This window comes from Eubalaena glacialis, chromosome 12 (genome assembly GCF_028564815.1).
Source record: "Eubalaena glacialis isolate mEubGla1 chromosome 12, mEubGla1.1.hap2.+ XY, whole genome shotgun sequence".
Taxonomy (NCBI): Eukaryota; Metazoa; Chordata; class Mammalia; order Artiodactyla; family Balaenidae; genus Eubalaena; species Eubalaena glacialis.
In genome coordinates this window covers 56,971,381-56,994,933 of record NC_083727.1, presented here as the reverse complement: position 1 = coordinate 56,994,933, position 23,553 = coordinate 56,971,381, and the positions used below count along the sequence as shown (strand labels likewise).

The following is a 23,553-nucleotide window of genomic DNA, read 5'->3' as shown; positions in this document are numbered from 1 at the left end:
TTGAGTGGTTGTGGAATTGGCCTACCCGCTTGAGGGTGGGAGGGACAACTCCTCTTCCAGTGGCCCTTTTGATGACAGTAGGGGCACAGGGTATCGAGTGGTGGGGTGCGGCAGTTCCTGACAGTGTGCCCCTGCTGACGGCACTGGTAGTAGGTCAGTGGTGGTTTCTGAGATGGGAGAGGGGTTCCCATGGGTCCCTGATTGGGAGGGACTGAGTAATGGCAAGAGCCATATATTGAGCGTGCCATGTTAATTTTTCCTCCTCTCTTAGTTCTCATCTGTTCCTGGAAGCCTCCTCCCTGTTGTTAAAAACCTTAAAGGCCGTGTCAAGTAGGACAGAAAATGGGGTCTGTGGCCCTTGCTCTAGTTTCTGTAATTTCTGTCTTATATCTGGGGATGCCTGGCTTATAAAGTGAACTGCAAGAATAGCCTGACCTTCAGGGGTCTCAGGGTCTAGGTTGGTGTATTTTCTCATAGCCTCTGCTAATCAGGCCTGAAAAAGGGCTGGATTCTCAGAGGGTTCCTGTGTGACTTCTCTGAGTTGATTATAATTGACAGGTTTGATGACTGCCTTTTTCATACCTTCTAGTAGACAGGTAATCATGTAATTTCTCCCAGTGAGCCCTCCTGCTGCCCCATTTTCATTTGCCTGGTATCTCCACTCTGGGTCTGCCAGTGGGACTGCCTCTTCCCCTGCTCGGTTCTCATTAGGCTTTCGGGCATGTGTCTCATCTCCCCAGGCCTGAGCCAAGGCCCCGATCCTGGCCTTTTCTTCGTGATGCAGCGGGTAGTTAGGATGCAACAAAAATACCAGCCAGTCAACACTCGTACAACCCTTGAACAAGCCGCCATCCCTTTCCATGGGGCCCACATTCCTCCCTAGATACACCCTGACAGAAAGCAGACAACGGGAACCCAGGGCCCCAAGACGCCCCCACTCAGCAGGAAGCATCCAGAGAGAGTTCCGTCGCCCCTTCTCACAAAAGGGGTTCCCGAATGCCTGAGAGGGAATTAAGCAGTTAGGTAGATATAAGCCGGGTATCCAACAGGGCCAAGGAATTGGCCCTATAAATAAAGAGAGGGGGGAATATGGTGCTCCAAGGACAATGGTGCTTCAAGGACAAAGGACGACCCTGCCTGAAAAAGTGTCAGCGTTACACCCCCCACCGGACTTACTCGCCCTCCCCACCATGTTGCGATGGTTACGAAATTCCTGAGCCCACCTGGGTGCCGCCCACCTGGGCAGCGGGACCTGTCCCAAATAAGGAAAGGCATATGCCCTGTCTCACTCCCACCCTATAGAAGGAAGGTATATGTGCCTCGACCAATCAGTAAACGAAATTTTCACCTTGGACCATTCCTTTGTTTTCTGGCTATAAAAACTGATCAATAGCACATGTTCAGTCTCGACTCTCCCAGACTACTAGGAAGTCGGCCCGCTGTTCTGGCAGTGACCCTTCCCTCTAATAAATTCTATCTTCTTTAAAAAAAAAAAGAAGAAAAAACGAAAGAATTGCGTATCTTAATCCTGTAGTATGGCGGTCCAAATGGAAAGAGGTGTTAAGAGAGAATTTACCAAAGTACAAAAACAAAACATAAATGAACAAAGAAACAAAACTTAATTTGATTTCAGGAGAAAGAACAGGAATTGCAAGTGAAACTAAGATCAAGTTCTGAACAGAGTTGAAGAAGTGTTGAATTTAGTGTATATCATGCAAAGCTTAAGACTTCTCCAGCCTTGAAAATATTGTGAATTTTGGTGGAAATTTTGCCCTGGATAATTTTAAATTTTAAAGAGGAATAATTTATAATAATTAGGCTAAAGGTATTCCCAAGGGCAGAATTACATGTTAACTCTGTGCTTAAAAAAGTAGCCTTCTCTTTGGGTGGGATGGTAGCAGAAAATAATTCAAAACAAATCCTTATTACAAATATAGAGAGACAAAAGAGGATCCTAGGCCTACTTTTCCCCACTTATTACCAAAATATAACAACTAATTAGCTATTTCTCTTGAATATCTGAATTTTTAGATATGCAAATTCGAAAAGGAAGAAAACAAAAAGAACCTTCTAGCTATCACTGAGGATCCCCTGAGCTTTCCCTCCAGACTGATAAGATTCTGTAAAATATCATTAGATAATACATAGCAATCTGGAGCTAACAGAAAAGCTTCTGGTGCTCATGTGAAAATTATAAGATAATATTCATTTGCCTGTAATCATCCACTAAAATGATGCACAAGGGACAGCTGAAAAAATAATATATTCCAGATTGTTTATCTATTTGACTGAAATTATTCCTTTATGTATCATCCAACACACAATCTAACCCCCTGAAAGAGAACTTTATCATCAATTTGTACCAATTCCTCATAAATTCCGCTGGAAATAGTTTCTGAAAATAGATAACACTATAAGGTTAGCTTGATTTGATAACGATTTATGGTAAATATCCCAGTTTGAAAGCCTTTTTTTTTTTTTTTAATTTTTATTTATTTATGGCTGTGTTGGGTCTTCGTTTCTGTGCAAGGGCCTTCTCCAGTTGTGGCAAGCGGGGGCCACTCTTCATCGCGGTGCGCGGGCCTCTCACTATCGCGGCCTCTCTTGTTGCGGAGCACAGGCTCCAGACGCGCAGGCTCAGTAGTTGTGGCTCACGGGCCCAGTTGCTCCGCGGCATGTGGGATCTTCCCAGACCAGGGGTCGAACCCATGTCCCCTGCATTGGCAGGCAGATTCTCAACCACTGCGCCACCAGGGAAGCCCCCTTGAAAGCCTTTTTATAGTTCCATTTAAGTTCCATTCTTTTTGGAAATTTTTCTTGGGAAAAAAAGGGTGAAACAAATGAAGGGTTGGAGGAGGTAGTTTTGTGGTTTTGGTCATGTGGTTCATCTGTTTTGGTAGTATTTGCTTGTTTTTAAGTGAAATAAATATAGTATCCTGAATTGTCTCTGATTTTTGTGTCCAAAGATCATTGCCTCTTTCATCTGGCCACAAGAGAATCTTCATGCAGAGGGACCAGATATTTACTTAAAAGGTCTTCTCTGGCTTATAAGTAATGCTCTCAAAAAAGACAACTGTCCAGTTTTCAGAGCACTACTTATTGAAGAGACTGTCTTTTCTCCATTGTGTATTCTTGCCTCTTTTGTGGTGAATTAGTTGACCATATGGCATGGGTTTATTTCTGTGCTGTCTATTCTGTTCCACTGACCTATGTGTCTGTTTTCGTGCCACTACAATGCTTTTATCATTACTGTAGCTTTGTAGTATAGTTTGAAGTCTGAGAGGGTGGTACCTCCAGCTCTGTTCTTTTTTCTCAAGATTTCTTTGGCAATTTGGAGTCTTTTGTGGTTCCATATGAATTTTAGGATTATTTGTTGTAGTTCTGTGAAAAGTGTGATGGGTGTTTTGATAGGGATTGCATTAAATCTGTAGATTGCTTTGGGTAGTATGGCCATTTTAACAATATTAATTCTTCCAGTCCAAGAGCATGGGATATCTCTCCATTTCTTTGTATCATCTTCAATTTCCTTCACCAATGTTTTATAGATTTCAGAGTACAGGTCTTTCACTTCCCTGGTTGAGTTTATTGCTAGGTAAAAATAATTTCTTTTGATGTGATTTTAAACAGGATTTTTAAAAAACTTTCCTTCTGATAGTTCATTATTAGTATATAAGAAAGCAACAGATTTCTGCATATTAATCCTTTATCCTGCAACTTAACTGAATTCATTTATTAGTTCTAATAGTCTTTGGATGGAGATTTTAGGGTTTTCTATATACAATATCATGTCATCTGCAAATTTAGGTCTAAATGTAACACCTGAAACCATAAAATTCCTAGAAGAGAACATAGGCAGAACACTCTTTGACATAAATGGTAGCAATATTTTTTGGATCTCTCTTCTAAGGCAAAAGAAATAAAAGCAAAACAAAAACAAAAACAAAATCCAACAACAACAACAACAAAATGAGACCTAATTACTCTTAAAAGCTTTTGCCCAGCAAAAGAAACATCAAAAAAACAAAAAGACAATCTACAAAGTAGGAGAAAATATTTGCAAATGACATGGCCTACAAGGGGTTAATATTCAAAATGTATAAACAGTTCATACAACTCAATTTTAAAAAGCCACAAAGAACCCAATCAAAAAATGGGCAGAAGACCTGAATAGATATTTTTTCCAAAGATGACATACAGATGGCTAATGGACACATAAGAACATGCTCACCATCACTAATTATTAGAGAAATGCAAATCAAACAACAATGAGATATCACCTCACACCTGTCAGAATGACTATTATCAAAAAGTCTACAAATAACAAATGTTGGAGAGGATGTGGAAAAAAGTGATCCCTTGTTTACTGTTTGTGGGAATGTAAATTGGTGCATCCACTATGGAATAAGTGAATATCAGTATTCACTTATTTGGAGGTTCCTCAAAAAACTAAAAATAGAACTACCATATGATCCAGCAATTCCACTCCTAGGTATATACCCACAAAAAAACTAAAACATTAATTCAAAAAGATAATGCTCCCAAATGTTCATAGCAGCACTATTTACTATAGCTGTGATATGGAAGCAACCCAACTGCTCATCAACAGACGAATGGATAGAGAAGATGTAGTATATATTGATATACACAATGGAATATTACCCAGGCATAAAAAAGAATAAGATTCTGCCATTTGCAGCAACGTGGATGGACCTAGAGAATATTATGCTTAGTGAAATAAGTCAGAGAAAGACAAATACTGTATGATACCATTCATATGTGGGACCTAAAAAATAATACAAACAAATACATATAGCAAGACAGAAACAGGCTTACAGATATAGAAAACAAGCTAGTGGTTACCAGTGGGAAGAGGGGAGGAGGAAGGGGCACTTCAGGGGTATGGGACTAAGAGATACAAGATAGTATGTATAAAATAGATAATCAACAAGGATGTATTTTACAGCACAGGGGATTATAGACATTAGTTTGTAATAACATTTAATGGAGTATAATCTATAAAAATACTGAATCACTATGTTGTATACCTTAAACTGATATATTGTATCGACTATACTTCAATGAAAAAAAGACAACCAATAATGTATATATCACTAAGTCCAACAGGTAGACTTCATTGTCCAACCTGCTTTATTGCAAAGCAGCATTTAGCACAGCAGACTACTTCTCTTTAAACATACTCCTTCTTAGTATGTAGGGACAACATAGGCTCCTGGTTTTCCCCTTACCTCTCTTGATGATCCTTTTATGTCTCTCTTGCCAATTTTTCTTCCTCAAGACAATTGTCAAGTAATAGAATCCCTCAATCCTTTTCTAATTATAGATCTTTTCTCAGGTGATTGATTCTATTCCTTAGGTGTAAAAGAGAATTTATAGGCGTTTACACACAGTCCTACATTTCCAGTCTTCACTTCTCTTCTGAGTTTTAGATTTATATATCTAAGGGCATACTCAAAATTTTTGGATGGATGAATCAGAGAACCTCAACATACTTTGTTCAAAACAGATGTCAAATCATTATACAACACTTCTTTCCCAAATTACCCTTCTTAATGTTCCCTATTTCAGCTAATTCTGTCAGAATGCCTTTATTCGCTTGAGCCAGAAAACTGAAAAATGTCATTAACATCTCCCTTTGCCTCTCCCTCACCTCTTATCCAATTGTATTGCTTCCCCATTAACATACCTATTTGTCCACTTCTTTCCATTTATATTGACAAAATGTAGTTTTTTGTTTTTTTTTAAAAGAAGTATTCTTTGTTTGATGGCTTGTTTGATTCCTTGTTTAAGTGGCTTTAGCCACTTAATTGGTCACTACACATCCAGTATATCTCCCTTTTACTTCTCCATATAGGAGTTTAAATGATAGTAAAAAATTAAAATTCAATCTGATGTTTGTCAGTCTACATTATAAATTTCTTCTCCTCTTCACTCTATGCTTAGCTCCTGGAAATTTTGATACTGATGCTCTACTGCCAATAAATAATCAATATTAGCACATTTTACTGCAAATGTTTTGGCAAGATATTATAACAAAGTATATATAGCACACTATGAATATTGTGTATGTGTGTGTATCCATGTATACATACAGGTATAGTTAGTCTTCTTAGAGAATTGAGTTCTTTATCACTATGTAAAATCTTTCTTTATCCATGACATTATTCCTTGCCCATTTTTGTTTGTCTACTTTGTCTGAAATTAATATAAGTAATCCAGATTTCCTTTGATTAGTGTTAGCAAGGTATATCTTTCTCCATCCCTTTCCTTTCAGCCTATCTGAGTCCTTATAGTTAAAGTGGCTTTCTTTATTTTTTTGTAAGAGTTTTTTTTTGATGTAGACCATTTTTAAAGTCTTTATTGAATTCGCCACAACACTGCTTCCATTCCAGGTTTTGGTTTCCCGGCCACGAGGCAAGTGGGATCTTAGCTCCCCAACCAGCAATTGAACCCTCATCCTCTGCATTGGAAGGCGATGTCTTAACCACTGGACCAGTAGGGAAGTCCCTAAAGTTGGTGTCTTTTAGACACCACATAGTTTGATCTTCTTTATTCCTTCTGATACTTTTGGTCTTTTAATTGGTATATTTGAACCATTCACATATAAAACTATTATTATATATTTGGATTAATATATAATGTGTTTGTAACTGTTTTATATTTATTGCATTTGTTCTTTGTTCATTTTCCCTCTCTTTTTCTGCCTTTGCTTGTTTTAACTGAGCATCTTATGTGATTGCATTTTATGCCCTTTCTTAGCATATCAATTATACTTCTTTTTGAAATTTTTGTTAGTGATTGCCCTAAAGTTTGAAATGTACAATGTTAATTAAGCTATGTGTCACTTCACATAACACTATACTGTTTCACATGTAGTGTAGATTCCTTGTAACACAGTATTCCAAATTCTTCCCTCCCATCCCATAAGAGATCGCTGGTATTCACTTCACTTATTCATATGTTATAATCACCCAATACCTCGATAATATTTTACTCTAACCAAAATTTATCTTTTAGATCAATTAAGGATTAGTAAAAGATTTTATTTTACTTTTATTTATTCCTTCTCCTATGCTCTTTCATTCTTTATGTAGGTTATAATTTTTGACCAATCTCATTTTCCTTGTCCCTGAGAAGTTTTTAGTGTTTGTTTTTAACTTTTTTTTTTTTCAGGGCAGTTCTTCTGTCTGAAATTGGATAATTTATTCCATGGTTTAAACTCTGTGTACAATACTTGCTTATATTTCCCTTCATTCCATGTTAGCTATGAAAGATTATTTCTGTATTTCATATGTGTGTGTTTATGTATGTGTGATTATGTGCATAAATGCAGTTGTTTCAGGTTATATTGAGAGCAAGTGTTTGATAAATGAACATTTTACTTGAATGAATTTATATTCAAAATATGGCATAGAATTTGGGTATACTGCCTTAGTGTTTGGTTATAGCTTTTTACTTATAACATAGAGTTTCCATTTTGTATAAACAAATAAGAGAATATCATTTTGAATGGGTTGATTTTTACCTCAACAAAAGCTAGAGTCATCAGGTAATACATAGTGTCTGCACCAACAGTGTTGACTCTTTTAAAGTCACCTTTATCTATTCCACTGTAATGTATTCTGAATGATTCCATACCTTTGCTATTTACCCATGTCACCTATGCCTCAGTTACATCCATTTTCAGGGAAAAGCAGTATATATTTGAGACATGGCAAATGCCAGGAAAATAAAAAAGAATGGTAAGAAGTTGTCTAAGTTTTTTATTGATATTTTCTCATAGATTTTCACCAGTCTTGATTTACAGGATGGATCTTGAGGAGTGAATGTTTCACTGAAATATAGCTTAAATCAACACGATGCTGTCAGAATGATTCTCATATTTTATAAGTGATGGTATGGCAATAAAAAGCATTTTTTATTGTATTTATAGGTGATGATACCATATAAAAGGTTTCCCCATGAATATTAATTAATTAGAAGTGATACTGAATGTGAGATCTTTTATGTGAAAAGTTAAATATTTAATGTGCTTCACACCATATGTGTTTTTGTTGTTTACCTGCAGGAGACTCAGATCCTCCATTAATGCTTCCATTTCTAAGAACATATTGAGATGTTAATATCATATGCAATTTAACGTAGTATTAAATTTAAAAAATAAAATAAAATTGTCCAAATAATGTTTTGTGGATGAATTTTAACAGCAAACATTGTGGGATGAAGCACTTAGAAAGCAGCCTTATGGTGCAAGAAACAGTTCAGAATGAAACTGGTCGCAGAAAACTGCTTTATCCTTTTGCTTTGCTTTCCTTTTATTCCTCTTGCTTCTTTCCAACCACACTCCCATGTAAAAGTTGGCACAAGACTAATCATTCATTCATGTATATATTTGTTTATATTTTGGCTAGAAATCAATTTAAAGCATATCTGTTTCAGAGTAAGCGTATCAAATAGTTTAACATCACTAATAATTTAGGTGGAAAATCAAATTGCTGAATTTTTCAGTACATTGAAATCTGTTCACTAAATACCAAATTACCTACAAAGTTTAAGCTGTTTTAGGGCAGGTCGTGTTTTATTCTCCAAAGTTATTGACATGGTACTTTTCTCACAGTAGGCATTTAATGGAAAATTTATCTTATTAAGAAATGAATAGAAGAGCTTATTCAGAAATAAATTAATGTAATAACTTGCATTTCTGATTGCATCTTAATTTTGGGTAAGTTGCTCACAATGTTGTAAAGCTAAATAGAATATTGAATATGATCATCCCTTCAACAGTTTTCAAATTAATGTACTAGAGGCAATACTATATAAGACAGGGAAAAAAACAGTTAAATGACTATGTTAAGAAAAAACATTAATATCTCACTTAGAAAATCAGCATTTACATAAATAGCATAAAATTAAGCTATTTTGGCAGGTCTGAGTCAGGTTAATGGAAGAAGAGACTGATTCCAACATCTAAGTTGGTCCTTGCTGGGCCGTTTTCTGTATCAGGTAGGTCCCATTGTTATGTAGTAAACTAGAATCTTTCCAAGAAGTAGAAATACAGTGAAGGTTATTGAAGTTACATAGTTCTGTCAGAACTCTTTTCAACATAGATATAGCTCTGCCAGACCTGAGTACATTTCCGTGCAGATTTTTCCCATGAAAACTTATTTTATATTTGCAGTGTGTGATGCAACTGTTTTGTCAGTCTCTGCTTTAGTTTTTGATATTCCACAAGGTCAGATAAATTGAATCATATAGTATGGAACACTTTTTAGTCTAGCTCCTTTTATTTACTACAGTGCTGTTGCTGTTGATTTAGTTGTTTTGTTTCCTTGATATTTTTCTGATTTGTTTTCTTTAGGTTTCTTGGATGCATGAATTTGTATTTTGATGTCTTTTCTTATTTTTGAAAAATTCTCTGCTGTTATTGATTTTGATATTTTTTCAAACCTTATCTTTCTCTTTGCATTCTGGAAATCCAATTATATATGTTAGACAGTTTGATATTGTATTACGCCTCTTGGAAACTCTGTTTTATGTATATATATACATATGTATGTGTATATATATATATATATATATATATAATATAATATATTTTTTCCTTTACCCTTTGTGTTTCAGTGTGGGCCATTACTATTGGTCTATCTTTGAGTTTACTGACTCTTTCCTCAGCTATGTCTAGTTCACTGATGAGCTCCCTGAAGGTATTCTCAATATGTTTTACCATATTTTAAATTTCTTGCTTCTATTTGACTCATTCTTATAATTTTTATGCTCTCTACTAAAATCCTCCATCTGTCCATGAATGTTGTCTACCTTTTCCACATAATGTCTAACATATCACTTACAGGTATTTAATTTCCCTACCTGATAGTTCGAACATATATGTCTTATCTGAATCTCGTTCTGTTAAATGATTTGTTTCTTGATATTATTTTTGTCTTGCATTTTCATATGTCTCATAAATTTTGGATTAAAGCCAACATTGTATATAGTGTAATAGATACTGAGGTAAATAATACTTAATGTCTCACTTGCTGTGCTCTGGTGAGCCAATACTTGCATCCCATCTCTTCTTGTTTCTTCCTATACTTCAGCTTAGTTCACTGTTTTTCAACTTTAGCTCTCTGATTGGTTCACAAACATGACTGCCTTTTACGTTACATTACCTAGGTTTGAAACCAAGCAAACCCCAGACAGGCTTTCTTGGTAACAGACCCCTTCCTGTTCCCCACCTCTGACTTAAAGAAAACACTTCACTATGCTGAACTTTCTCTGAGTTTCAAAAAGTCTGGCCCAAGGATTAATGATTAGAGAAGTGAGAACTTGCAGAGACAAAGAATGGCAGGGCTGGGTGTGGGGGTGTGGGGGCAGGAGAATTGGTAACAATTTGAACAATAGATCAACCATATAGCAGAGTCACAGGACCTTTAGTTCCTCTGTGAAGGCCATAGGTAACAATGTCTGATGCACATTCCTAAATTGTTTTTACAGAAACAAGACTCCCACCAGATGGAAGCTGCTGATTACAAGCATGTAGACCCCAGAAGGGTTAGAACAAGAAAGTTGATGATTGAGTTTCCCATAACATCTCCCTGTTTCTCACCATCCACAAATCAGTGACCCTCTGCCTCACACTGTCTTTAAAAAACTTTTCCTGAAAGCCACTGAGAAGTTCAAGGCTGCCTATTCTCCATGCTTGGCACCCTGCAATAAATGCTGTACTTTTCTTCACCACAACCCCAGTGTCAGTAGATTGGCTTTGCTGTGGATCTGGTGAGCAGACCCAAGTGAGTTTGGGTAATAGATTTTCTCATTGTTCCTGCAGGAATATGTACATTTATATCATATATCTATATTTCTATCTATCTACCTATCATCTATCTATTTATATAATCATGTTAATTTTTACCCATCTCTTTTTAATTTAACTGAATATTTTACTAATCTGATTTTCCTGTATTGTTTCTGTCAGAAGGTATCATTTGCAGAATATATCACTCTGTAGCAGAGTGCTTGGTGTGATTTAATTATCATTACTAAAGAGAAAACATTTTTTATCAATGTGTATAATATTTTATCATTTATTTTGGTCCCACAGATATTTCAGCCATTTCTATTCAAAAAACCACTTGCAAAAAGTAATAAAAGGAACAGAACACAATAAAATGGAGTCTCAAGAAGACAATATCCAAGGTCTGTTTACACTAATGTTTTATAAAATATATGAGTTGGCTTTGTCTTTTTATGTTTGATGGGCAGACTAGTGAAAGCTAGAAACTTAAATGTCTACATAGAATAAAATCTGTTTAAGCCAACTGAATATTTGCTCTTTATTGCTCATATATTTTTGTGTAAAAATTTTTTAAAATACATACCATTTCTTATCATGTTGATAACATTCTTTATACTATTTAGTAGTAGTTATGGTCTAATCAATTGTATATTTTAAACAATGGCAGCACTGAGTCAATCCATCAATTCAGTCATATCTAAGAAATAGGCTTATCTGTTCCATGTAAAAAACTGCCAACTGTAAAAAAACTTTAGTGTAAAAACTGTTTAGACTTTTAAACTTCAAAGGAGTTATTTGATTAAATTTCTCTGCTTGACCATGAACTTGCCTACATTCCTTGTCTCTTTAATGCATTTTACTATGCAGCAAAACAAAAAATTATAAGGAGCAATAAAAATGTTCTCAGAATAATAAAAATGAATACTCCATTCAATACATAATTATTGAGTATCTATTACTCCGCATACCCCACATTTTATAAAAGTATAAGCCATTTTTTCCTGATAAAATAGAAAAAAATGCTGTTAATAAAAATGAATGCTGATTTTTATAAATGCTTACTAGAGGATTTTTTTAGAAAGTCTGGAAGGTGTCTCCTGAAAAGGTGATACCTGAAACAAATTATGAGTTCACACTAATATGATACTGTTAAATTTTAAAAATTGTTAATCACTGGAAGATAGCAAAACCTTTTCAACCTCCAACCTCATTAAAGACATTTGTTTGTATATTTCTCTTCTCTGTATTCTTTCATTAACATCTGTGTCTTCCAGAGAAAGTGACAATTAGCTGTCTGTAATTTTGTGGAAATCATTTAGGTTAATTACCATTAAACACATTTCAGTAGGCTTTTCAGATAGTTAGACAATGGCATCCATTCAATACAAACATTTAGTTCTAACTGAAATAATTTTTTGATAATATTAACTTATCACTACATTTAATTTGGAGAAATATTTATTGCACATGAGATAATAAGCAAGAGCAAGAATGTAATAGCTTTAAAACTTTAACTTTTTGAAAAAATGTTGACATATTCCCAAATTTTCTCCCATTGTGAATCACTTGTGCTTTTCAATGATAATATCTTTGAGAGAAATTTAATTAGGAAATTTAAGTATCTAATAATTAGGGAGGAAAAAATGTCATTTTTAAAAATATATTGGATTTTGCTCAAATCTCTATGGAAATTTCCACAGTTGTGTGTAGAGTTAGGTAACATGAAATAAGAATAATCCTTTTAGCTTAAAACCTAAGTAATGGCTAAAAATGAAAACAACCACAAACATAAAGACAACCTACAGAATGGGAGAAAACATTTGCAAACAATGCAACTGACAAAGGATTAACCTCCAAAATACACAAACAGCTCATACAGCTCAATATCAAAAAACAAACAACCTAATGGACAAAAATGGGCAAAAGATCTAAAAAGACATTTTTCCAAAGAAGACATACAGATGGCCAAAAGGCACATGAAAAGGTGTTCAACATTGCTAATTATTAGAGAAATGCAAATCAAAACTACATTGGGGTATCACTTCACACCAGTCAGAATGGCCAACATCAAAAACTCTACAAACAATAAATGCTGTAGAGGGTGTGGAGAAAAAGAAACCCTCTTACACTGTTGATGGGAATGTAAATTGGTACAGCCACTATGGAAAACAGTATGGGGGTTCCTTAAAAAACTAAAAATAGAGCTACTACATGATCCTACAATCCCACTCCTGGGCATATACCTGGAAAAAAACAAAATTTGAAAAGATACATGCACTCCAATGTTCACAGCAGCAAAATTTACAATAGCCAAGATATGGAAGCCACCTAAGTGTCCATCTATGATGAATGGATAAAGAAGATATACAATGGAATATTACTCAGCCATAGAAAAAGAATGAAATAATGTCATTTGCAGCAACATGGGTGGACCTAGAGATGATCATACTAAGTGAAATAAGCCAGAGAGACAAAGACAAATACCACATGATATCACTTATATGTGGAATCTAAAAAAATTACAAATGAACTGATTTACAAAACAGAAATAGACTCACAGACATAGAAAACAAACTTATGGTTATGAAAGGGGAAGAGGAGGAGGGATAAATTAGGAGTTTGGGATTAAAATATACAGACTACTGTATATAAAATAGATAACCAAAAAGACCTACTGTATAGCACAGGCAACTATACCTAATATCTTGTAATAACCTACCGTGAAAAAGAATATAAAGATAGAATATATATATATATATATATATATATATATATATGTATAACTGAATCACTTTGCTGTATACCTGAAACTAACACAACACTGTAAATCAACTATATTTCAATAAAAATTTAAAAAATAAACACAAAGAAATAAAAACAGAAATGCAGCCAAGTATCCTAATCTAGTTCACCAATATCTTGTTCTGGAAATTGTACATAAAAATTCTCCAGGATTGATAGGATGAGTTGAGATAATGTTCGGATCAAGCAAGAATTTGATCATGTAAACTTTGCATGCAATGACAAAATATTTAGGTTTTCTTCTGTATATAATATGGATTCTTTGAAGAATTTTAAAGAAAATTTTTTTCTGGTTCATGCTTGAGAAATACCACTGTGGTTGCTGTATGGATCATGGACTGTGAGGGAGGGGAAGATAGCAATAAAGACAGGGAGGAACATTAGGGAAAGTTTAATACAGTGATTGATGGTGGTATTTAGGCTCTCAATGGAGATAGATATATTGCCAGATTTAGACATACTTTAAAATTACAGCCAATAAGACAAGAAATTTGGCCTGTATTTGAGACTAAAAAGATATGAGTTTAGTATGATGCCTCATTTCTATTTTGGTCTGAGAAACAAGGAACGTTGTGGCATTATTTACTGAAATGGAAATATCTTAAGAAGCAGCAGAATTGGGGGTGGAAGTTTCGGTAGGAAAATGTTAATAATTAAGTTTTTTGCACAAAGTAGCTCTGACATGTTTTTCAAATGTCCAAATGGAAGTGCCCAGTAGGCACTTGGATATATGAGGTTTATGCTAAATGGAAAATTCTAGGAGGAACATAAAATGAGCATATAGATTATACTTCAAGTTATGAAAATTGACAAGAGATTACATAGAGATGGGATATGATGGAGAAGATATCTAAGGTACTCCAGAAATTAGAGGTCTTATAGAAATATTACTCAAATGACACTGATAAATAGTGGCAGGTATGTTATCAGGATAGTAGAAATAACTAGAGTCCTCTCAAAGACACATCTGCACCCTCATGTTCATTGCATTGTTCTTGGCTCACAGTAGCCAAGACATGGAAACAACCTAAGTGTTCATCTACAGATGAATGGATAAACCAAATGTGATATATATATATTACATAAATATATAAATATAAACAATATTCCATCATTATTCACCAATAAAAAAGGAAATTCTGACATTTATGACAATATGGATGAACCTGGAAGACATTATGCTAAAATGAAATAAGTCAGAGAAAGGCAAATACTGTATAATATCACTTACATGCAGAATGTTTAAAAAAAAAAAAAGTGAAACTCAAAGAAACAAAGAGTAGCATGGAGGTTGCCAGAGACTGTGGGAGTGGAGGAAATGGGGACACATTAGTCAAAGATACAGATTTCATTTATAAGGTGAATAAGGTCTGAGGATCTAATGTACAACATGGTGATTATAGTAAATAACACTGTACTGTATACTTGAATTTTGCTGAGAGAGTAGATCTTATGTGTTCTCATCACACGCACACACACACAAAATGTTAACTATATGTGGTAATTAACTTGACTGTGGTAATCATTTCACAATGTGTATGCATATCAAATCATCACGTTGTACATCTTAAATATACACAATTTTTATTTTCAGCCATACCTTAATAAAGTCAGAAAAAAAAGGAATTCTAGACAATTTGTAAATGATCAAATGTGGCTGTGTTCCAATAGAACTTTATTTATGGGCACTGAATGTACAATTTTTAAAAAATAAAGTAGAATTAAAAACAACTGCATTGCCTTTAAATGCAGATGTTAATGGCATCATATTTTATATATCTATTGGATATATAATTTAATGTGTGAAGCATAATTCTATACTTTTGTTTCATTCATCCATTCTGCTTTTTAAAATTACTTTTGTTTAAATTATTCTTCTTCAAATTTAAAATATAGATTTACTAGTCTCACATTCATTTACTTTCAACAAAATTTTATTGAGTGCCTGTAAAGTATAATAAGGCCTAGGGTTAAACAACAAGATTTAAAGTTGATAATTATATATTTTTTTGTCTCAAGTAGCTCACAAGTTTGCCAGGGATGGAGATGATATAGGTTGCACAATAAAATAAAATGGGTAACATCCCTGAAAAGGGAACATCTGATTCTGTGTAACAGTTAAAATTTAGTTCTATTTTGAAGGGTAGATAGACATTTTTAAGAAAGTCATCCAGACAACAGCTGTTCTTAGATACTCATAGGAACTGTATGTACACAGGGATGGGCAACACCAAGATAATGAATGTACAGTATTTCTAATAATAAGGTGTGTTATGGAGCAGGAGTGTTGTGTTGAAATTAAAATCAGTGATGCAGCCAAACTCAAAAGAGATTTCAGCAAAAATTTGGTTTTGCCCCTTAGTCATATGGTCCCATTTATCACTTGAGAGGCATGTTGTTAGCAATTAGTTGTAACAGTCACTAAGTTATACATGGTTACAAATAATTTACTTTAGTTTTGTTGTTCCTTATAAATTAAAAATGGCTGTATTATTGTAATTTGAATACTGTTATACAACAAAAAAGCCTTAACTTATATTTCACAACTTAAAAAATGATTTCATATACTTTTGATAGTTTGATCAATATTTTTTTCTTGTTCATCAGAATTCGGGGCAAGAGGAGCAAGCACTTCTCCCAGTGTTTCTTTCACATGAAGCTAATTTTTTAAAAAAAAGAGAGACAGGAAGGAAAAATGGAAGAAGGGAGGGAGGGAGGAGGGGAAAGAAAAGAAGGAAAGGAAGGAAGGAAGGTAGGAAAGAAGGAAGGAAGAAGGGAGGGAGGGAGAGAGGAAGGAAATTAAAATAAATTGCATTGTATGAGTATCACATAATTTGTTATCCATTCATCCATCCATGAATATTTTGGTTGCCACAACAGGAATCAAATTAAGAAAATATAGAATCCTAAAGTCTTTACTCTATAGAACATCGCTTCCCCAGCTGTGAGGCATACTATGTCTTTCTAACCATCTGTACAGTCCCTTTGAAGGATACAACATTTGTAACAACACATTGAGTAAAGCTAAAACCATAATTTTCTTTGATGCCAAGAGACATATTTGGTCCATTGAGAGATATCACTAAATCTTACCCGCTGTTTACTAATGAGTATATTACTAAGTAGCTCACATAACTCACAAATCATTTCCTTTCACTAGACATAACTTTGAAAATTGTCAAACCAGTAACTTGTAGCATTTTTCCCCTGTTTATCTTTGGAAATCTCAGATGATTGTTAACAGGAATTGCACAAATATGGCTAATAATTCTTCTCTTTTTTTTCTTTACCATATGCCTTAACTTTTATATCCTCTCCAATGTCTTAAAGCTTTTTTCTCAATATCTCTCCTAGCAGATTATTCATCAAGTGACACTACAACATAAATAATCTGAAGTACACCTCAGGATTGTGATGGAAAACTGAAAACGTCATGCCTTGATAAGGATTCTGAGCTGTGTAAATTTGACTGTGGTCAATAAGGGAAGGACTTACTTTTGAACAAGTGAAGGAATGAAAAAGGGTATGGATGTTTCTTCAATCCATATGAGATAAAAAGATGCAATTTTCAAACCAAAAGTAGCCATTTTTCTTGCTAAACTCAAAACCGCAGGATTTACTTTCTCAGACATATTCACCCTTAGTCCACCCAATTCTGATAATTATTAATTCATTATTAATTCATTAATCAATCTTAGAATACCATCTATTGACTTGCCTTTCCATTCCCCACCTCATATTCCTGTTTCTTATTCGCTCTTTTGATGAACAAGCCTACCTCTAGAAACAAGAAAAATCTCAAATAAACAATCTAATCTTACACCTAAAAGAACTAGAGAAAGAAGAACAAACAAAACCCAAGTGAGCAGAAGGAAAGAAATCATAAAGATCAGAGCAGAAATAAATGAAATAGAAACAAAGAAAACAATAGCAAAGATCAATAAAACTAAAAGCTGGTTCTTTGAGAACATAAACAAAGTTGATAAACCATTAGTCAGACTCATCAAGAAAAAGAGGGAGAGGACTCACATCAATAAAATTAGAAATGAAAAAGGAGAAGTTACAACAGACACCACAGAAATACAAAGCATCCTAAGAGACTACTACAAGCAACTCTATGCCAATAAAATGGACAACCTGGAAGAAATGGACAAATTCTTAGAAAGCTATAATGTTCCAAGACTGAACCAGGAAGAAACAGAAAATATGAACACACCAATCACAAGTAATGAAATTGAAACTATGATTTAAAATCTTCCAACAAACAAAAGTCCAGAACCAGATGGCTTCACAGGTGAATTCCATCAAACACTTAGAGAAGAGCTAACACCCATCCTTCTCAAATTCTTCCAAAAAGTTGCAGAGGGGGGAACACTCCCAAGCTCATTCTATGAGGCCACCATCACCCTGATACCAAAAGCAGACAAAGCTACTACAAAAAAAGAAAATTACAGACCAATATCACTGATGAATATAGATGCAAAAATCCTCAACAAAATACTAGCAAACGGAATCCAACAACACATTAACAGGATCATACACTATGATCAAGTGGGATTTATCCCAGAGATGCAAGGGTTCTTCAATATATGCAAATCAATCAATGGGATACACCATATTAACAAATTGAAGAATAAAAACCATATGATCATCTCAATAGATGCAGAAAAAGCTTTCGACAAAATTCAACACCCATTTATGATAAAAACTCTCCAGAAAGTGGGCATAGAGGGAACCTACTTCAACATAATAAAGGCCAGATACGACAAACTCACAGCAAACATCATTCTCAATGGTGAAAAACTGAAAGCATTTCCTCTAAGATCAGGAAAAAGACAAGGATGTCCACTCTTACCACTATTATTCAACATAGTTTTGGAAGTCCTAGCCACAGCAATCAGAGAAGAAAAAGAAATAAAAGGAATACAGATTGGAAAAGAAGAAGTAAAACTGTCACTGTTTACAGACGACATGATACTATACATAGAGAATCCTAAAGATGCCACCAGAAAACTACAAGAGCTAATCAATGAATTTGGTAATGTTGCAGGATACAAATTTAATGCCCAGAAATCTCTTGCATTCCTATGCAGTAATGATGAAAAATCTGAAAGAGAAATTAAGGAAACTCTCCCATTTACCATTGCAACAAAAAGAATAAAATACCTAGGAATAAACCTACTTAGGGAGACAAAAGACCTGTATGCAGAAAACTATAAGACACTGATGAGAGAAATTAAAGATGATACCAACAGATGAAGAGATATACAATGTTCTTGGATTGGAAGAAACAATATTGTGAAAATGACTATACTACCCAAAGCAATCTACAGATTCAATGCAATCCCTATCAAATTACAAATGGCATTTTTTACAGAACGAGAACAAAATGTCTTAAAATTTGTATGGAGACACAAAAGACCCCGAATAGCCAAAGCAGTCTTGAGGGAAAAAAATGGAGCTGGAGGATTCAGACTCCCTGACTTCAGAGTATACTACAAAGCTACAATAATCAAGACAACGTGGTACTGGCACAAAAACAGAAACATAGATCAATGGAACAGGATAGAAAGCCCAGAGATAAACTCATGCACCTATGGTCAACTAATCTATAACAGAGGAAGCAAGGATATACAATGAAGAAAAGACAGTCTCTTCAATAAGTGGTGCTGGGAAAACTGGACAGCTACATGCAAAAGAACGAAATTAGAACACTCCCTAACACCATACACAAAAATAAACTCAAAATGGATTAGAGACCTAAATGTAAGACCGGGCACTATAAAACTCTTAGAGGAAAACATAGGAAGAACACTCTTTGACATAAATCACAACAAGATATTTTTTGATCTACCTCCTAGAATAATGGAAATAAAAACAGAAATAAACAAATGGGACCTAATGAAACTTAAAAGCTTTTGCACAGCAAAGGAAACCATAATGAAGACGAAAAGACAGCCCTCAGAATGGGAGAAAATATTTGCAAATGAATCATCAGACAAAGGATTAATCTCCAAAATATATAAACAGCTCATGTAGCTCAATATTAAAAAAACAAAAAACCGAATCCTAAACTGGGCAGAAGACCTAAATAGACATTTCTTCAGAGAAGACATACAGATGGCCAAGAAGCACATAAAAAGCTGCTCAACATCACTAATTATTAGAGAAATGCAAATCAAAACTACAATGAGGTATCACCTCACACCAGTTAGAATGGGTATCATCAAAAAATCTACAAACAACAAATGCTGGAGAGGGTGGGGAGAAAAGGGAATCCTCTTGCACTGTTGGTGGGAATGTAAATTGATACAGCCACTATGGAGAACAGTATGGAGATTCCTTAAAGAACTAAAAATAGAATTGCCATATGACCCAGCAACCCCACTACTGGGCATATACCCAGAGAAAACCATAATTCAAAAAGACACATGCACCCCAATGTTCATTGCAGCACTATTTACAATAGCCAGGTCATGGAAGCAATCTAAATGCCCATCGACAGATGAATGGATAAAGAAGATGTGGTACATATATACAATGGAATATTACTCAGCCATAAAAAGGAACGAAATTGGGTCATTTGTAGAGACGTGGATGGATCTAGAGACTGTCATACAGAGTGAAGTCAGAAAGAGAAGAACAAATATCGTATATTAACACATATATGTGGAACCTAGAAAATGGTTCAGATGAACCAGTTTGCTGAGCAGAAATTGAGACACAGACGTAGAGAACAAACGTATGGACACCAAGGGGGGAAAGTGGCGGGGGGTGTGGGTAGGGGTGTGATGAATTGGGAGATTGGGATTGACATGTATACACTCATGTGTATAAAATGGATGACTAATAAGAAAAAAAAATCTGCCTGTAAAAAACATAATAGTGTAAACATGTTGTTTAACAATGAAATGAATTATGAAAATAGGAGTCTCCTCTACCTACTTATTAGTAAATTGTTAGATACATTTGTAGAACATGCACTGGCAAAAGAACAGAAACAATATCTTATGTTTTTCAGCATATTGAAAAGTGACCCTATTGATAAAATTTGTTTTCTATCATTGAGGGGCATGAAAATATGATTTTAGGTTTGGAGGGCTTTGCTATTTAAAATTGTCTGATCATATTTAATCCGTCAGAAAAAAAGGGCAATGTTGTTTCATACTAAAACTGCCAATCCCTATATCTTTCATGCATCCGTGCATCTTGCACTGTGAAATCATGATGATGGTATTTGATTAGAACTGTCAAAGTTTTATGTGTTCTTTTGAATTTCTAATTTACTCCTTTTTAACTTGACAGGTGATGATTCTTTTTCATATCTTTAAGGCACTGATGAAAATATTTACATATTAACAAAATCCCACACCTCCCCACACTTTTTACAAATGATGAGTACACAAAAGTGACACTGTGTTTGAAGTCACACATCACAGCATTTGATTCATCTTTTTTCAGTCCTTAGTCTTGACAGGTGCTGATGGTTTGCTTCCTATCTTAGTAGCTGCTGCAAGCTTCACATCTACTTCCAATTAATACATATCTGTTATAGTCCAGCAGCTCTAACAGATGCAAAACTACAAAATATTCCTTCAACTTTCACTAACCAGGTGTTGCAATGGTACCTGGTCTAGCAGGCAAAGTGATGTGGCCTGTTTCTAACAAGTATATTGTCAATCATTGGACCTCCATATTTTACTCAGAGAAAAAAGCCATCAGTGTAATAATAGAAATTTGACTTTCCATGTAACTTTGTAAAATACAGGAAAAAAATCAGTAAATACTTCATATGCCTCTATGTTGACTGATACAAATTTAAGTCTATTTTCTTGGTGTGTGATTCCTTCTTCAATTTGAAAATTTGGTCTTCAAGAATATCATTCAGGCTTTCATAAATTCCAAATGTTATGCTACTTCATCACTATTTTAAGAACATTAAAGTGCTAAAGTTATTGGACTTTCACCAGCATGTATTAAATTCTGACTGAAAAATTATTAGAAAAAATAGCCAGAAGAAGAATATTTTATTGCTTTCTCAGGAAGTTTCAAAGTACTATTTCAGGAAAGATAATGTAGATTCATAGGTAGGTAGGTAAGTAGATAGATGATAGATAGATAGATAGATAGATAGATAGATAGATAGATAGATAGATAGATTGATTGATATTGGATATTTTTTAATGAACAGATTTTTTAAAATTAAAACTCTTAAATCATTTTGACTGGTGGTCTATGCTACTCATTCTCAATTAAGAAATTATCGATTAAGCTCTTTATAATCAAAATAAATGTTTCAGAAAAGTTAAGTAAAAATGGCATACTTTATATTGATGTGAAAAAGAATTATTTCTCTTGTAAATTATATTGAAATGGCAGTAGGATTCAGAGTGGACTGTTTTCTTAGCTCACAACTGTGTATATAAGTGAAAGAGTAATATATAACAGTTTAGTTCTTCTCAGGGCAAGGGGACTTCAGTTTGATTGACGTAGCAATATTAATTAAATTTTTCTTTCTATTGTGTCAGAATCAACAGATAAGCATAAGTGGTTCTGTAAGAGAATGGAATCTGAACAAGCAGCTGACTGTTACTATGCTTGGGAATGTGAGGCTTGTCAAGATAATGTCTGTCTGAGTGTCTGTATCATTTCATAATTGATAATACTTGCTTAAACAAATGGAGTGGAAGAGAAGCTAAACACTAATAGAAAGAAGACAGAGGAGAAAAAGGTCATATGATTTAGAATATGAATATAGATAGTTTTAATTGAGTCAGGAAAAAAAGATACTGTTTTATGATGCCAGAAAACATATTTCATAAGTGGTCTGTGTAGCTAAGTGTATTTTACTCAAGTTGAGTGCAGTTTAGAATGCTCACACAATTCGTTGTGTTCATTCACTCATTTTTTCATAAATACTTCACTGCTATATTTCAAATCCTGTGTTCAACACTGGCTAAGTAGTGACAGCATAATACAAATAACAACTCTATTCATTCAAGAGATGATATTCATTGACTTAGGTTTTAGGCATTTTGTATATATCACTAAATAAATCTAACAAAGATCCTTGCCCTCTCACAGGTTATAGTTTAGCATGGAGATTTAATATTAAAAGCCATCAATAAATAAGTGTAATACATGATATTGGCAGGTAATGCATGCTATGGGAAACAAAGGGATAAAAAGGGTGAGAAGTAGTCAGATTTAGGAAATATTTTGAAGGTAGTAGATACAAGCTTTTCTGCTTAGTTGATTTCAAGGAGAGAGCAAGAGAAAGAATATGACTCAGGCTGAGTCCAAGATTTTTGAACAAAATACCTGAGATGATGGTACTTACATCAACTAAGAGGGAAATGTTTGCAAATGGAGAGGGTTTTGGAGAATCAACAGGATTTCAGTTTTAGGTACATTAAATTTGGCATAGGTATTATACATACAAGTGGAGATACACTGTAAGCAATAGGATATATGAGGCTGGAATTTGGAGAGAAATATTTGGAGATCTAACCTTGAGGGTTACCAGCATATGAATGATATCTAGAATCATAAGACTAGATAAGTTCACCATGTGAGTGTAGATAGAAAATAAATAAATAAAAGAACCAAGGTTTAAACCTATATAATGAGCACACACTCCAAAAAAACATACAGCATATACCATATGTACATTATTGGGAAGGGGCCATAATAATAATTTTCATCATTCATACATGTTTTTCATCATTTCTGTATTTATATTGGGATTACTATGTATGCCACAATATAAGAAAATGCTTCATTTTTAAAATTAGGAATTGTTTTAAAATAGACAAACTGAATGCATAATTTTAGGGATGTAAATAGTACTTAATATGTATTTACAATATTATATTAATATTTTACATGTAATATTTAAAATCATATATTATATGAAATACATTCACTTAGAGTGTTAC

At 34.2% G+C, this 23,553-nt stretch overlaps 1 pseudogene; it reads left to right on the top strand.

Moving 5' to 3' along the window:
- The first annotated feature begins 1,089 nt into the window (after positions 1-1,089).
- LOC133102241 (cerebral cavernous malformations 2 protein-like) overlaps positions 1,090-23,553 on the top strand; it is an 80,547-nt pseudogene continuing 58,083 nt past the window's right edge.